The sequence below is a fragment of the Macaca nemestrina genome, chromosome 18 (assembly GCF_043159975.1).
Source record: "Macaca nemestrina isolate mMacNem1 chromosome 18, mMacNem.hap1, whole genome shotgun sequence".
NCBI classification, from domain to species: Eukaryota; Metazoa; Chordata; class Mammalia; order Primates; family Cercopithecidae; genus Macaca; species Macaca nemestrina.
Genome location: NC_092142.1, coordinates 84,095,037 through 84,112,786, shown reverse-complemented (window position 1 = coordinate 84,112,786; position 17,750 = coordinate 84,095,037). Strand labels below are relative to the sequence as shown.

The 17,750-nt window shown below is 53.6% G+C and overlaps 1 long non-coding RNA gene across 2 annotated transcripts; it reads left to right on the top strand.

The window, feature by feature from the left end:
- The first annotated feature begins 1,002 nt into the window (after positions 1-1,002).
- On the top strand, positions 1,003-12,915 carry LOC105496788 (uncharacterized). Of its 2 annotated transcripts, none has more exons than XR_011616637.1 (3): positions 1,003-1,227; positions 1,815-3,235; positions 5,352-12,915. It is a non-coding gene; the product is annotated as an uncharacterized lncRNA (long non-coding RNA). The 2 variants fall into 2 exon arrangements; XR_011616636.1 differs by lacking the exon at positions 5,352-12,915 and having other exon boundaries at positions 1,005-1,227; positions 1,815-2,141; positions 3,100-5,344.
- Positions 12,916-17,750: the final 4,835 nt, after the last annotated feature.

The window sequence follows — 17,750 nt, the reverse complement described above, 5'->3', positions numbered from 1 at the left end:
AGGTCAGAGTCTCGCGTCTCCTCAGCGGCCCCGCGGAGCCGGGGGCCGCCACCGTCGTCCTCGTCGTCGTCGCCGCCGGCGCTGCCCAGCGCGTAGGCGACGTTCCACTCGCGGGGGGCCCCGGCGCCGCCACGGCGGCCGCCCGCGCCCGCGTCGCACTGGTGGGGCCGCTTAAGCCAGTACATGCGCTTGTCCACCGGCGTGCGGGCGCGCTCGAAGGCGGCCCACTGCTCGCCCAGGAAGCAGCGGCACACGGCGCACACCAGCACGCAGCCGTCGGCCGGGGACAGCTCGCGCGCGCCGGGCGCCGGCTCCTGCTGCTGCAGGAACGGGAAGAAGGGCTGCGCCGGGGTCCCCGCGCCCGCCGCCGGCTGCTTCACCTGCAGCTTCAGCTCCTTGCCGCGCCCGATGCCGCCGCCGCAGATGAAGCAGGAGAGTGGCGCGCCGCCCGCCGCCCGCTCGCCTACGGCTGCCATGAGCCGCTGCTTGCGGGAGACCGGGGCCGGCCGCCCGCTCATGGCCGCGCCGCGTCGCCCGCCCGGGCCCCCGCGCGCCCCGGGCCGCCCTCAGCGCCGGCCCGCGCCGCCGCCGCCGCGCCCAACTTGGAGCATGTGTGCGCGCCGCAAAGTTTGGCGGCGGGCGGCCGGCGCGGGCGCGGGCGCACGGCCCCTCGCAGCGGCGCCCCCCCGGGCCTGCCGAGCCCCCCCCGCGGCAGCGCGGGCCGAGGCGGCGCCGCGGCGAGCGCGCCCGGAACGCAGCGGCGGCGGCGGCGGCGGCTGCGGCGGCGGCGAGGCCCGAGCGGCTGGAGCGGCAGCCGCATGTGCGAGCTCCGGCGCCTGCCAAGGCGTGGGGTCATTTAATTGGGGAGGAGGGGGCGGGGCGGCGGCGGGCGGGAGGGGCGGGGAGGGGCGGAGGGCGGGCGCGCGGCGGGCGGGGGAATCCCTCCCCGCGCGCTCCCTCCCCCCGCCCTCCTCCTCCAAGCCTGCCTCCCTCCCGCCCGCCGCTGCCTCCCCCCGCGTCCCAAACTGCGCACAATAGCGGCCGGCTCCTCTATCTATTTTGTGTCCAGCCGGAGCCGCGCGCGATGATTCATTGCCCCAATTAGGGGCTCTCTCCAGCGCGCCCGGCTCAAGCCGTCTGAAGGGTCTCCTGGGGGACCCGCCGAAACCCATCAGCGGCTGGAGCTGGTCTTTAAGTAAAGGTCAAGCAGGACGCGGGAGGAGCCAGGTAAGGACGCGGCGGTCGCCCCTGGAGCGGAGGAAGCCCCCACCCCAGGGCTGCAGTAAGGGCAGCCCCAGCCTAGATGCAGGCGCCCTGCCGGGTTCGTTCGGGGTGGTCCGATCCCCTCAAAAGGGGGGTCCAAGCGAGAAAGCCATTTACAGTCCCGAACAGGCCTGAGTTGGGGACACCATTCACGGCCCCGCGTTCTAATTTGGGAGAGAGGAAAGAGGCGCCGTCCCCGTCTCCTGGAACCCGTTAGTGAATGCATCAGCCTGCGGATAGTCTGGGGCCTGCTCTGCCCCTTCCCACCACCGACAGGGGTCACTGGGTCACCAGCAGAGGTAGAAAGGGTCCTGTGTGTCCCAAGGCCAGTGACTCAACGTCTCTGGGTCCTGATTTCATTCTCTTCAGCAGGAGCTGCAGCAGAGGATTGATTGTTTCCGTGTCTTTATTGTACATGTGTAGAGATACATTGTATTTATTTAACAAGCAGAAGGACCTGCGGTGCAACGCGCTTAGGGTTAACTGTGGGGATCTGCCCCATTTCACAGACAGGAAAGAAGTCGCATTGAGTGTTACGTTTTCATCCAAAGGGGCCAAACAGGATTCAGACCCAGGACGTCGGGCTCCAGGCCCTACTCTTGACCACCAGGGCGAGTAGCCGTGCGAGGCAAACGTCTGGTCCACGTCGCAGGTCTGCTGATGGGGACGGTCCATGGCAGGACAAGGCCAGGATCCCTGGGTCCTCCCGGATGATATGGCTCAGGCCCTGGTCCAATCCAGGCATCTCCAGACCTCTCATTTCCCATCTGTGAAATGGCACCGCTTCCAGCTTCAAAATTCTACAAGTCTCTGACTTCTGGGCCGTTTACAGCTTCCTCATTTGCAAGCAGCAGCCCAGAGTCAGCCTGGGGACAAAGGTACCCGGTGGTCCCCTCCACCCTCTGGGACACTGAAATGTAAATAAAACTGGGCTTCCTCTTGGCAAGGAAGAGGGCCATGCATTGTAAATAAATGCAAGAAGAAGGCCTCCAGATTCCCTGGGGGATATTCCAGGGCTCGAGGTCCAAGGGTTAACAGGAAATCATCATTGGTTGGGACTTTGGGCCTTCACCCTGGCCCAGAGGAATGCTGTGTCAGCAAAACTGTCCCGAAGGAATGTTGGGGGCGGGGCAGGGGGCTTTTTGGCTCCTGGCATTTTTAATACCTGGAGAGCAGAGGAGGAAGGCTGATTCGGAGAAGTTTAAAGGGCAGTGTCTGTTGAATTGCATCCTTGCACAGTTCAAGGGGGACTATTAGGTCCCACACAGACTGAGAGGTTGCTAGTAAGGCACTGCCTGACTGGGGACATGCAGGCCAGCGGGTGAGTTTAATGTGGGTTCCTTAGGACTGGGACACATGCTGTCCCTTCTGCTTCAAATGCGTTTTGGGCTCATCTGTATGGCCATGGCCACAGTGTCATCCTCAGAGGCCTCCCTTTCCTCTCTAGAGCAGGTGCTGTGCCGTGCTTCTCCATCCCAGCTCCCCAGCGCAGGAGTTTGCCATTGATTTTATTGATTTTTCCATCCACTGCTCCTGTCTGCGCCCAACACCCCCCCCGGAACCCTGGTGCTCCCTCCCAAGGGCAGGAGCCAGGTCTGTCTTGCTCACTGGAGATGTGGGGCCTGGCTCGGTGCCTTGGTCCCACATACCTGGGTCTCAGTCCTGTTCCATCCCTTGCCAGTTGTGTGAGCCTTGGGTGGACTTCTTAGCACACGGCCCCTCAGTTCTCTGCTCTGTACAATGGGGGTTGTTAAATAAATAGAGATTTGGGCGCAGGCATGGGCTCTGGCATGCTGTAGGTGACTGTGTATGTATATTGCCCCTTCCTCTTTCCAGTGGTTGAAGAGGTTCTCCTGCCGCCTGTCCGCACTGCAGGGCACACTGCAGGGAGGCAGGGAGGGCCACTGTGTTGAGGTCACGCACAGAGTCTGAGGGAGAAGGATCACGGGGCCAACCAGACCAAAAGAGAGAGGTAGGCTTTTCTTGGTGGAGCTGGAATCCTCCAGGAGGTATTCCGAGTATGCACCATACATATGCGGGTGTGAGTGTGTACGTATGTGAATGTGCACGAGTCTGTATTTGTTAGATTGTATATGTGTGTGTACATGTGCGTAGTTATATAGGTATGTACAACCTGTGTGTGAGCATGTGTGTGAGTGTGCATGCGTGTGTGCGTTTGTGCATGCGTGAGTTCACCTGTGTGCTTCTGTGTATGTGCCTGTGTGTGCATGTCAAGTGGGCCGGGAGTGGGAGTGGGAGGTGTCCAGCTGGATGTTTTTCTTCTCTTCAATGACCCAGTGACTTAGGAAAGTCCCCTGGAACACGTCTTGGGAACCAGGAAGCAGGGTGAACACAGATCAGAGGAGAAGGCCAGTGATGATGGCTGCTCCTCTGCGGGGATGACATGGGGGCAGGGCCGCTGCCACAGCTTGACACAGCAGACTGACATCGCACAGCCATTTACTAGCTGTGTGGCTTTTGGCTTGCTTGTTTACCTCTCTGAGCCTCAGTTTCCCCTTCTGTAAAGCAGAGCCAACTTGACAGTGTGCAGGGAGGGTGAACTGAGCCAGTGCTGGTAAACTACATTGCATTGGGATGCAGAATAACAGTGGTATAAACACACACAGCATGTGTAGGCATTAAACACACAGCACACCCATTCAGTGTGAAGCACACACCAGGACCTATACTTTGCAGGTGCCAACTCGTCAAATCTTTCCCAGAAGCCCATGAGGAAGGTTGTGCTGTACCCACAAGTTTAGGGGTGAGGAGACTGGGGCATAGGGAAGGGAAGTCATAGGTCCAGGGTCACACAGCATGGTGGAATTGGGACTGGCACCCCGGTCACATGCCTCTGAAACCCTCTGCTTTGCTGGCTAGTGAGTGAGATTCACTTTCTCTTCAATCCTGCGATGCCAGGACAGGAACAGCCTAGAATCTGGTCCCCCCTCTCCTCACGTGTCCCCAGTTTCACACCAAAGGAAACAGGCCCTCACACGTGCCTGTCTGGATACAAAACAGGCCAAGTTTGTGCCAGGAGATGAAAAGAAATGCCAGGGTGGATTGGCATGAAATTCACGCACCAAAGTAGACTTGAAGTCCCTGTTTCTAATGGAAATGGGCAAAAGGTTCAAACAGTACTAAGCCATCCAAACATCCCTGCCAAGAGCTGCTGAGGCCACAGCCTGAGCATCCCCAGCAGAGCCATCTCCTGACTTCCCTCTAAGCCCTACACCCCACCTTGCAGCTGGAGAGAGGGTGCCAGGCTCCCTCCAGACCACACACTGGCTCTTCATCTTTCAATTGTAGGACTTGAAAAGCATTGAGAGATGTTCATAGACAGACCCTGCGTTGGGAGCAGGTTAAACATGCCCACCTGGATTCTGCAGGAGACAAGGAGGCCGTCAGCGTAGAACACCTGGGCACATCTCAGATTTGCAGCTACCTGTAGGTTCATCTTAGCCCAGAAACCGCAGGAATCTGCCCTCATCCCGCCCAGGAGAGCTCATTTCCAGCCTCCAAATGCTTAACCACACATTGTTTTGTATATCTGTCTCTGTGCCTGCCTCTCCCACTGGGGCAGAGCCTGAGCTGGCTTGCCTTGCCCTGCCCCACAGTTTCACAAGGATGTGGACATGGTTGGGGACCAATCGGTGCTTGAACCAGGGACGCCGCTAGACTCTATCCAAAACCTCACTCATTATGCCTTCCAAGTTCCAGAATCATCCAGCTGCCTGGCCAGTTTCGACTGCGCCATCTTTTATTCCTCTTGAGTGCCAGCAATCAAGATTAAACTCTGTCATGTGCCCCTGGCTTTTCCCAACCCTGCAACCCGACTTCCCTTCTCACTGGGCCTTTTGCCCTTTTCCTCCTTCCTCTAAACTGTGCCTGCGCCTTTGGCATCCTGCCCAGGGCCCATTTACCTTCTTAGGCTGGTCCATCCTCCTCTTTTCAGAGGCGACGTGTGCTGTGTTTGGCCTCTGGCTCACTGGGGACCAGAAAAACAAAATTTATCATCTGACTGCCCTATTTTTTCTTTTTTCTTTCTTTCTTTTTTTTTTTTTTTTTTATAATTCTTTTTGCCTAAGAATGAAGCAGGCCCTTCTCTGCTGTCCTTAGAAACAGCTTCAGACATGGCAGGCCACTGGCAAAAATACATCATCCTTCTCAGAGGGAAAGAATGTAACTGTTAACAACAAAAAATCCCTGGGATTTGTGGAGGCCTTGGGCTTATAAACCAGTTCACCTCCGTGCACTCGTGTGACACAGCAGTACATGGAGGCATCACATCCATTTTAAAGATCGAGAAACTGAGACTCCAAGAAGCAGGGATTTCCCCAAGGGCACCATTCTTGGAATCAGGATAAGTTGCCAGCTTTGGAGCTGATGAAATTTTGTTGCATTTTGTATGCATTTATTGTGCTAATTTGTTAAATATAAACATTAAACATATACAGCATGTTTTGTAACCCTGTCTTAGCAGCTTGTTGCCTTTTTATTTTTTATTTTATTTATTTTTATTTATTTATTTATTTATTTATTTTTGAGACGGCATCTCACTGTCACCCAGGCTGGAGTGCAGTGGCACAATCTGGGCTCACCACAATCTCCACCTCCCAGATTCAAGCAATTATCCTGCCTCAGCTTCCCAAGTAGCTGGGACTACAGGGATACGCTACCACACCCAGCTAATTTTTGTATTTTTAGTAGAGACGGGGTTTCACCATGTTGGCCAGGCTGGTCTCGAACTCCTGACCTCAAGTGATCCACCCGCCTTGGCCTCCCAAAGTGCTGGGATTATAGACATGAGCCACCACGCCCAGCCTCATTGCCTTTTTAAATACAGGCGCTTCTGAGCATGGAAGTGGGTGGACCATTTTCTATCCAGGGGCCTGAGACAACCTAGGCAGAAACATTTCGTAAACTGCAGAGTGCCTTTTTAAACAATCACGGTTTGCATTATACAATTCAGTGTCAGAGCACGGGCTATAGATTCACAGAGCAGAATCGGGTGCTCTAAAACCTCGCCTTGCTCCCCTAAGCCTGAAAAAGAATCCAGCAGAGAACAGCCCAGTCTCCCGCTCTGGGAGACATCGTCCCCCAGCCCAGCCCTCACCGTCTTGAAATCCAAGGATATTGCCATGAACTTCAGGGCCTCATAAAACCCTTTTGATAAATGATCGCTGGAGCTGACCTGCCCCTGGGGATGATGGGACAAACACTCACATAAATCTGGAGTGGACTCAAAGACTCCCTTGCCGCCGGCTTCTCAACAGGCCCCTGATTTGCAGCACAAAATTCACAGCAGCCATTTATGTGTTTGTCCCCACGCTTCCCAGCCATGGAGGTTTCTTGGTAGGGCACAGGTGGGAGGGGCGGGGGCACAAGCCAAGGGAGACAGAAGCCAGGGCAACCCAGAAGTGCCATGAGGGCACCCGGCATGCAGTCAGCGCTCAATACTAACCAGCGTGCAACCGAGAAGTGCCATGAAAGCACCCGGCATGCAGTCGGCGCTCAATACTAACCAGCGTGCAACCCAGAAGTGCCATGAAGGCACCCGGCATGCAGTCAGCGCTCAATACTAACCAGCGTGCAACCGAGAAGTGCCATGAAGGCACCCGGCATGCAGTCGGTGCTCTGTACTAACCAGCATGCATCCTGCAATGACAGTAGCTGATGTTTAACTAGAAGCCGGGTACCGTGTTCAGAGCTGATAGTCATGTTTATCCCATTTGGTTCTCACAACAGCCTAAAAAGTAGGCACGATTACACACTTTCACAGACAAGGACACTGAGGCTTGGAACAGCGAATCCATGTCTCCAGTGTCAAAGCTGGGAAGTGTTAAAGCTGGACTGAGACCCGGTCTGGCCAGAGCGCCTCGCTCTCATCCGCCCTGCTGTGTACTCAGCTCCTGGCCTGTTGGGCCGCCTTCCCAGATCCTTCCTGCTAGAGGTGTCCTTGTCCCTCAAGGGGTCCTGCCAGGGAGGCTAATGGTCAGGCCTCGTTGCAGGCCTTCGAGTCCTGCCTGTGGCTTCATCAGCGGCTGCCAACTTCAGGACAGGTTCCCCAGCTCTCTGGCACCGGAATACTCAGTGGGCCGCGGCAGGTCCCCCGAGCTGCCTAATGGGAGGGCGGTGAAGTCAACAGCAGCAGATTATTTCCAGCTGCTGCTCTGAGTCACCGAAGCATGTTCCAAACCCAGCCGCCAGCTTGCCTTCCCTGGCCTCTGATTTATGCGGCGGGTGGGTCGTTGCTGGACTTCTGGATGGGGACATGAGGTGGGACTGAGGCATGTGTCTGACACTGCACTAGGGTGTTATTTTTAAAAAACCTTTTAGTGGGCCTGGAGCAGTGGCTCATTCCTGTAATCACAGCACTTTGGGAGGCCGAGACGGGCAGATCACGAGGTCAGGAGATCGAGACCATCCTGGCTAACACAGTGAAACCCCGTCTCTACTAAAAACTTCAAAAAATTAGCCGGGCGTGGTGGCGGGCGCCTGTAGTCCCAGCTACTTGGGAGGCTGAGGCAGGAGAATGACGTGAACCCAGGAGGTGAAGCTTTCAGTGAGCTGAGATCGCGCCACTGCACTCTAGCCTGGGAGACAGAGCGAGACTCCGTCTCAAAAAAAAGAAGAAAACCTTTTAGTGAAGTGTTGCCTCTGTACAGAAAAGTGTGCATCTTCATACGTGTACAGCAAGCTGAATTTTCACAAACTGAACATATCTGTGTAACTATCACCCAGAAAGAAGACATGTCTAGGCTCCCAGAAGGCCCCCATGTACCTGCTTCCAGACCTTCCCCTACCAGCAACGGTAATGACTTGAGCCAGGACTACAGGCATCTTGACTTCTAACACCAAGAATGTTGTATTTTTAGCAGCTTTATTGAGATATAATTCAAATACCACACAATCCACCCATTTAAAGTGTACAATTCAATGGCTTTTAGTGTATTTACAGAGTTTTCAACCATCAGCACAATTCATTTTAGAATATTTTCATCACCCCCAAAAGAAACCTCATACCCTTTAGTTCTCACCCTCAACACCTCCAGCCCCCGCCCCGCCACCCAGTCCCTGGCAATCATTAATCTACTTTCTGTCTCTGTGGATTTGCGTGTTCTGGACAGTTCGTATAAATGGGATCGTACAACACGTAGTCTTTTTTTTTTTTTTTTTTTTTTTTTTTTGAGATGGAGTCTCGCTCTATTGCCCAGGCTGGAGTGCAGTGGCGCAATCTTGGCTCACTGCAAGCTCCGCCTCCTGGGTTCATGCCATTCTCCTGCCTCAGCCTCCCGAGTAGCTGGGACTACAGGCGCCCACCACCATGCCTGGCTAATTTTTTGTATTTTTAGTAGAGACGGGGTTTCACCGTGTTAGCCAGGATGGTCTCCATCTCCTGACCTCGTGATCCACCCACCTCGGCCTCCCAAAGTGCTGGGATTACAGGCGTGAGCCACCATGCCCGGCCACAACACGTGGTCTTTCGTGACTGGCTTCTTTCAGCGAGCATAATGTTTTCAGACCTTCACGTTGTAGCCCATGTCCGCACAGGCTGCTTTTGTACCTTCGCTAAGTGGAAGTGTATCGTATGTACCCTTCGGCTCTGGCTTTTTGCTCTGTGTTAGACCTGTGAAATTCTTCCCTGTTTTTGCCTGAAGCAGTACTTTGTTCTTTTTGATTGCTGTATAGTAGTCTGTGGATGAATATTCCATCATTTGTTCATCCATTCCGCCATTGGTGAGCTTTTGGGGAGTTTGCATTTGGGACTTACATGATTAGTGTTTTTCTGAACACTCTATTTCATGTCTTTGGTTGAAAACACAAAATGCAGGCTGGGTGTGGTGGCTGCATCTATAATCTCAGCACTTTGGGAGGTTGAGGCGGGAGGATGGCTTGAGCCCAGGAGTTCGAGACCAGCCTGGACGATATAGTAAGACCCCATTTCTGCAGACAAACTTAAAAATTAACTGGTCAGGCCAGGCGTGGTGGCTCACACCTGTAATCCCAGCACTTTGGGAGGCCAAGGTGGATGGATCATGAGGTCAGGAGTTCAAGACCAGCCTGGCCAAGATGGTGAAACCCCGTCTCTGCTAAAAATACAAAAATTAACCCAGTGTGGTGGCGGGCACCTGTAATCCCAGCTACTTGGGAGGCTGAGGCAGATAACTGCTTGAACCCAGGAGGCAGAGGTTGCAGTGAGCCGATATCGCAGCCACTGCGTTCCAGCCTGGGCAACAGAGCAAGAGTCCATCTCAAAAAAAAAAAAAAGAAAGAGCTGGTCCTGGTGGCGAATGCCTGTAATCCCAGGTACCGGGTAGACTGAGGCAGGAAGGCTGCTTGATCCCAGGAGTTCGAGACTGCAGTTAGTTATGACGATGCCACTGCGTTCCAGCCTGGGTGACAGAGTGAGAACCTGCCTCCAAAGAAACCCCTAAAAGCAAAAATACATAATGCATTTCTGTTGAGTTAATGCCTAGGAGTCAAATTGCTAACCATGGGGTCATTGTATGTTTGACTTTAATGAATACTAAGATGTTTTAAATCACATTCATAGGCCCATGGAATTCCCAAGTCTCCCTGGTTCCCAGACTCAGCCCTTCCTGACTCCTCCCCTCAGCTGCCCACCCCCCAGCCTGACCCCCTGGGCAGCTTCTTACAGGGCACCTCCTGCCTTCCAGAGCAGCTGCAGTAAAGTCCATACAAGTTGCAGAGGAAACGGTCTTGATGGCCAAGATTCGGGTTGGGTTTTGTGAGCACACATGGTTTTTCTGCCCTGGCTCTGAAACTGTGTTCCTTTCACAGGCCAGAAATACTTAGGCATGGCTCACTCTAAAAGGGGAAATACATTTTTAAATTCCATTCTGCCTGGGTCTTAGAATGATTTGGAACATTCCAGCTGTCTGAAGGACAGTGCTCACCAGGAACAGTGGCTTACAGTCCCCGAGATTGTTCACTTGTGATTTTGGGTCCTGACTCCACCAGTTCTGGGTTCGATGTGCATTTCTCCCGGGGGACTTCCGGGTTCAAAAACTGTGTAGAGTCCAAGCGAACGAGCCGCAGGCTGACACAGTGGCAAGCGCATGCGTCTTCGAGTGAGACTTCATCGATACAGCAATCCCGAGCCCTTAGCTAGCTGAGCTAAATCTGCACACGTCATCCCATTTCAGCCTTTCAGTGCCCGATGAGGTGGGTGCACAAGTATTATCTGCACTTTACAGATGAGGAAACAGAAGCACAGAGAGGCTAAGCTATTTGGCCAAGATCACATAGCCTCTAACAGACAGAGCTGGGATTTCAACCCCAGGCTGTCTGGCTCCAGACACCACACTGAGTACTGCACTACTTTGCTCCAGATTTCAAAATCTAGATGGAAATTCAACCCTGGCATTCATTATCAGTGTGGCCCCTGGTAAGTGGCCGAACCTGCGAGCCACATTTCCTTACTCCACGTGGGTGTGGCGCAATAACCATGCCCACGATGCCGCCTTGTCAGGAGATCAAATGCCAAAGGGCCTTGAATACAGTAGGCGCTGCGCAAAGATTTATCTCCCCACCAGCAGCACCCCCCACCCAGCTCCCTGAAATGGCTCCTGCCTTCCGGAAGCGCCTGCCTTCTGAAGCCTGCATTTTTAGAGAGGATTGAGATGTTGGATGCGCACCAGCCCATCCCCTGAATTTGAGAGTCCAAGGCCCAGGGCAGCCCCGACTTGACCAAAGTCACACCAAGTGCAGCTAGAACTCACGTTCCTGACTCCCAGCCTAAAGCTCCTTTTACCCCTTTGGAAAAGGGTGATTTGTGGTTATGAGGCCAAGGGGCCCTGAGTCAGTCATTCAAGAACTTCTTCCTCACTCCATTTCTTCCTTGGAAGCCCGAGGTTTAGCTCAAGGGAAGTCGAGCTCTGGGCTTAAGAGAAAACCAGAGAAAGTCTGAATGTGGGGCTCCCAGGCTCGGCGCCCAGTGGGATGGGGTGGGGGCAGGCGAGGAGGCTGGGAGTCGGGCCCAGGTGTCCCGTTGCGTCTGTGACTGGGCACCCTGATGTGCCTTCCAGAAAGACTATCTCTCCATGGGGCCCCCCTCGACCCTGCGTGGCCATTAATATTTATCAGAGCTGAAAGCTGAGCTGCTGGAGCAGTGGAAAACAGCCATGGACAGGTGCCGCGGTGGCTGGCACTCCAGCCCAGGGTGTGGGCCGCTGGGGGGAGCTTAGCAGAGGGTAAGGAGTGGGCAGGGTGGTGTGGGCTAAGCCAGGGCCTCATCGGGGGGTGGAGCCAGGACTGCCATCTAAAAGGGGGAAGCAGATGATCAAGAAGGTGGGGGTCTCCTTAGGCGAAGGGTTCTCCTCCTGCCATGGGGGTCTGAGGCCAGAGGGTGGGGACAGTCAGAGGTCCCTGGCCTGGGCTGGAAGCTGGGGAGCTGGGGGAGGGGCTTGGCGGGGCAGCCCCAACCTCCAACCTGCTTCCCCTCTGGGGGCCCCCATCCGTCTGTTCTCCACCCAGCAGCCAGCATGGTCTTTTCAAAAGCGCAAGTCTGGTTGTGGTCTCCCTCTTGCTTAAAATCCTTCTCAGGGTTCAGAGCTCTCAGATTAAAGGTCAGAATCCCTGTTTGCTGGCCCTGCCCAGGCCTCCAGGAGACCCTGAGGCTCTGGACCCTGCAGCCTCCTGGTGCCTTGGCCTTCCCAAGAGGCACCGGGCACATTGCACCACCGGGTCCTTGTAGGTGCTGCTTCCGTTGCCTGGAACTTGCACCCCTTCCGTCTGTGCCTGATGAATTCCTGCCTGTCCCAGGAATATCCCATTCCTCACCCTTCTGCTCTGCAGGCTGACCCTGCAAACTACATTTCCCAGGCTTCCTTGCCTCTGACTTCCTATTAGGGACAGTCCTTGAGAGGCATTTGCAGGAGACTGGGAGACCGGAGGGCCAGGGGAGGGAGAAGCCCTCCTCTCACTCCCTCTCTCTTTCTCTTTCTCTCTCTCTGCTTGGGGAATGTCTCTGCAAGTGGCCAGATCTCTGTGATTCCGGCAGCAGCTCTAGTAACTCCATCCTCCTCCCCTGTCCTGCCCAGGGATAACAGCAGCTTCCTGCTATTCTTCGTCATGAGTCAGCCTCACTTCCCTGCTTGCTCTTGCAGCTTCTTCACCACTTTTGCAGCCCATTCTCTTTGTTGGATTCCTCTCTTGACTCACCTGGCTCAAGTGCCCTTTTCCTTGACCAGCGTTGGCCTCTGTGTGACCATCCAGATCTCGCAGGAGTACTCACTCCCTGGCCCCGGGGCCTGGCTCGGAAACCTCTGTGACATTCTGGGTGATATCTTTTCTTTCTGGGCACTGTGTGGGCACGGCTTGTAATTGCTGTTTGTAATTATGGCTTCATGAGCGTGGCTACTTGGCTAACATCTGTCTCCCCTCGGATTTGCAAGTTTCATGAGGGCGAGGCCCAGGCATCTGTTTTTGCTCAACTGTGTATCTCCAGGACCAGAACCAAGTTGATGCCTGCCACTTAGGGGGCACTCAATAAACATGTGCTGAATAATGGGCAAATGAATGAATGAGGAGAGCTGGGAGGGACGTGTTCCACCAAAGCCACTTGCTCCAGGGGAATCTTTTTCCCTTTCTCATGAGGTTACTAAATAAATTGCTTGGAGAGACTCATCATTCACTCATTCGACTAGATTTATGGGCACCTCTCTTGGGCACCAGGATGGATGGGTGGATAGATGGGTGAATGGATGATGGTTGGGTGGGTGGATGGGTAGACAGATGGAAGCATGGATGGATGGAAGGAAAGAGAAATGAAGGATGGATGGATTGATGGATGGTTGGTGAGTGAGTGAATGAATATGGGTGGATGGATGGATAGATGGATGGACAGATGATGGCTGGGTGGGCAGAGGGATAGGAAGATGGATGAATGGATGGAAGGCAAGAGAAATGAAGGATGAATGGATTGATAAATGGTTGGTGGAGGGATGGTTTGGTGGGTGGGTGGGTGGATAGATGGATGAGTTTGGAATAGAAGGTTTGGTGGGTAAATGGATAGATGGATAGATGGATGGATGGGTGAATGGATGGATGGATGGAGAAAGGATGGATGGATGGATGGAAAGAGAACAGATGGATGGATTAAGATGGGCTGGTGGGTATATGGATGGGAGGAAGGAAGGATTTACTCCTGGAAAAAAAAAGGCAGAGAGAGAAGACAGGCAGACTGAATTAAGATAAAAGGCACGACTGCTCTTTGCGGAGCAGCAGAGGGTCAGAGAATGTCAGTGCTCACGTGGGAACGTCGTGCTGTGTTCCGCAAAATATGCAGAAAGGTCAGGCTCTGAGAAGGGAGTGGGCAGGAAAGGTAGTATCTGAACTGAGGTGCAATTCCCTTGCATTAACTAAGATGAATAACTTTGCTTTGGAGAGGCCACTCCCAGCCATGACTTTTTGGCCAACAGGACATGCCTGACAGCCCTGTGGCTGCCTCAAAGACACGGGGCTCCCAGGGCGACAGTTAAGGTTGACATGCCCCTGGCGGCGGGCGACAGAGGCAAAAAGTGAGATCCTGGAGCCCCTAAGTTCACGTCCAGCAAAAGTTGGAACAACATTTCCCTTCACCCCAGTCCTGGGTCCCAGGACAGAGAATCTCAAATTAAACAGGACCCAGAATCTCTGTGAGCCTATTAACAAGCTGGTGCCTGTGGCTCCCCAGCAGTCTGGGTCAGAAGGCCAGACTGGGGCCTAGAAGTCTGCATTGATTTTTTTTGTTTTGTTTTTTAGGTTTTTTGTTGTTTGTTTGTTTGTTTTTGAGACAAAGTCTTGTTCTGTCACCCAGGCTGGCATGCATTGGCGTGATCTCGGCTCACTGCAGCCTCTGGCTCCTTGGTTCAAGTGATTCTCCCACCTCAGCCTCCCGAGTAGCTGGGACTACAGGCGCCCACCACCACGCGACGCTAATTTTTGTATTTTTTGTAGAGACGGGGTTTCACCATGTTGGCCAGGCTGATCTCAAACTCCCGACCTCAGGTGATCCACCCACCTCAGCCTCTCAAAGTGCTGGGATTACAGGCATGAGCCACGGTGCCCAGTCTGCATTGGTTTTAATGAACATTTGGGGATTCTGAGGCAGAAGGTCCATGGACGACAGTTTGAAAAACAGTAACATAAGAGACATCTGAAACAGCATCCCCCGAGAAGGGGAAGGAGCAGGAAGGTCTAACAGCTTGAACTTGGGCTTGGCAGCCAGAGATCTAGGCCCAGTCCTGGCCTGTCTCTCACAAGTGGAACCTCCCTGAGCCTCAGTGTCTTTATCTGAGATAGAACAAATTCTCTCCATGTTTGAATTCAATACATGAGCGAAGCACCAGCAAAGATCATCCAGCAAATGTCAGCCCTGAACATATCTGTCCACGTGGTTAAAATCGAATGCACCTCCACCACACCAGAGGAGTTCCAGAACTCAGCATATTCTGTAGCGTTAGAACTATAAAATGGTGCCAATGCCAAATCTTACATGGCACCCCAGCGGGGCTAAGGCAGTTCCCTTAATCAACCACCGTTATATTTCTGTAGCAAAAGACATGAATATTCATGCAGAGAGCAGCAAGTGGAGGCTCCGAAGAGCCTCAGGTCCGTTTTGGTTTTTTTTTTGTTTTTTTGCTTTTTTTTTGAGACGGAGTCTTGGTCTGTCGCCCAGGCTGGAGTGCAGTGGCTCTGCCTCCCGGGTTCACGCCAGTCTCCTGTCTCAGCCTCCCGAGTAACTGGGACTACAGGCGACCGCCACAACGCCGGGCTAATTTTTTTGTATTTTTAGTAGAGACAGGGTTTCACCATGTTAGCCAGGATGGTCTCCATTTCCTGACCTCGTGATCCGCCCACCTCAACCTCCCAAAGTGCCGGGATTACAGGCATGAGCCACCGCGCCCGGCCTCCCCAGGTCAGTTTTTTGTGACCCAATGAGTGACACAAAAACTTGTGTTTTTTTTTGAGCACTCGTGATTTTGGAACTGCAGGTACGGGACTGAGCCCTATATAAAGATGTGGGCATCCAAACCAGGCGCAGTGGCTCACACCTGTAATCCCAACACTCAGGGAGGCTGAGGCAGGTGAATCACCTGAGGTCAGGAGTTCGAGACCAGCCTGGCCAACACGGTGAAACCACATCTCTACTAAACATACAAAAATTAGTTGAATGTGGTGGCGCATGCCTGTAATCCCAGCTACTCAGAGGCTGAGGCGGGAGAATCACTTGACCCTGGGAGGCAGAGGTTGCAGTGAGCAGAGATCACGCCATTGCACTCCAGCCTGGGCAACAAGAGCAAAATTCTGTCTCAAAATAAATAAATAAATAAATAAGTGGGCATCCAGATGATGCTATGAAAAAAAAAGGAAATCGTGCTCTGGCTACCTGGGTATTGTTCTGGGAGGAGATTAACCTTATACTGTTGAATAGAAGGAAGATTTTTTAAAATTATATACGTCTTCATAGAAAAAAAGACTGGAAGACTGATAGTAGGTGTGTTTACCTGGGAATACAGATGGTGGTTTTCTCTTTTTGCCTGTAGATATTTTCAAAAGCCTCCACCTTGTACCATGAATTTATATTACTCATCTGATTTATTTTTAACAACAGGAGTTTTAGAACAGGCACATTGGCTCACGCCTATAATCCCAGCACTTTGGGAGGCCAAGGCAGGAGGATGACTTAAGGCCAGGAGTTCGAGACCAGCCTGGTCAGCATAGTGAGACTCCATCTCTACAAAAGAAAAATTAGAAAATTAGCCAGGCAGGGTGTTGCACACCTGTGGTTCCAGTTACTCAGGAGGCTGAGGAGAGAGAATCACTTGAGCCAGGGAGGCTGAGGCCGTAGTGAGCCACAATCTCACCACTGCACTCCAGCCTGGGCAGCAGAGTGAGACCCTGTCTCAAAAAACAACAACAAAAATAGGAGTTTAAAAGTCTTTAAATGCCCAAAGATTTGGTGAGTGACACCTTCAAGGGACAGATTTGGTGGGACCTTCAAGGGACAGTGGTGGGATGGGGTGTCAGGGGACATGGGGGTCAGCACCTACCCATGGCCCTAATTGGGGTCTCCTCTGAGGGGTGACCAGGCCTCCTTCCCTTGGGCTGCTGGGGCTCTCTGCTTTCCCTGCCCTGAGCCTTTGCAAACCAGGCTCTGAAGAGGATGTTTGTCTCCTCATCGCCTGCCCAGCCTCAGTTGGTCCCCTCTCTGTGAGAGCCCCTGCCATGGACACTGCAGGGGCTCAGTGTAGAGCACAGGGAGTAAGTGAGGCCAGCAGGCAGGCAGGAGGAGGGGGGCGGTGGAGGTGCCTCTGGTGGGGGTTGCTGACTCGCAGCCATCCCTTCCACAGGTGGCCTGCCATCTGCCCCGGCTCCCTGCCCAAGCCACGTGTCCAGCCCTCTTAAGTTTAACTTTGGCTGCGCACGCGGCCTGAGTTCATACAGCCAGAAAAAGAACTTGTCGAGAGCGGCCAGGCCCGAGGACAGAGTGTGGGTCACTTGTCCCCAGGGAGGGAGGCTAAAAATGACCAGGGACCTTGGAAAGTCCCCCGCTGGGGCCCCAGCCTGCCTTTTGCTTCTCCGGGTTCCTTGACTTTGGCTTGAAAAGCTTTCCAGAGCTGAGCACTCCCGGGCTTAACCCGACAAATGGAAATGCGGACCCAGAGAAGTGAAGAGGCTTGCCTGGGATCACACAGCGCAACCGTTCATTGATTCATTCATTGATTCTGTGTATTGAATGAGCTCCCTGCCCTCTGCAGAAAGGAGGGGTAGCCTGTAAATCCAGCGAGAAGAGGAGCTGTCTACGCAGACACCTAAACTTAATCCACGAGCCTCCCAGCTCTGCTGCTGACAACCTGAGAGAATGTCCACGGCGCTCTGAGCCTCTGCTTCCTCATCTGTAAAATAGCAATAATAATAATAGCACTGACCTCTTGGAGCTAGCATGCTTGGCCATGTCACAGATGTCTGATGAGAAAGTCCTTTTATTTAACCTCAGCGTCACGGGCTTTTAATTTTTTTTGCACAACCTTGAGTGGTCGCCATCAATGTCAATAGCTTTTTGTTGTTGTTGTTGTTTAGACAGGGTCTTTGCTCTGTCACCCAGGCTGGAGTGCAATGGTGCGATCATAGCTCATTGCAGCCTTGACTTCCCTGGCTCAGGTGATTCTCCCACCTCAGCCTCCCCTAGTAGCTGGGACTGCAGACATGCGCCACCACAGCCGGCTGATTTTTGTATTTTTTTGTAGAGACAGGGTTTCACCAAGTTGCCCAGGCTGGTCTTGAACTCCTGGGCTCAAGTGATCCTCCCACTTCAGCCTCCCAGAGTGCTGGGATTACAGGCGTGAGCCCCGTGCCTGCCCACCAACCTTTTGCAGTGAGGAAATAGACGTGGCGAGTTATTTGTCAGCGCGTGCAGGACAAGCCCAGACTCGGACCTGGTCAGTCTGATCCCCAGCCGGCCATCCCCACCCCCTCCC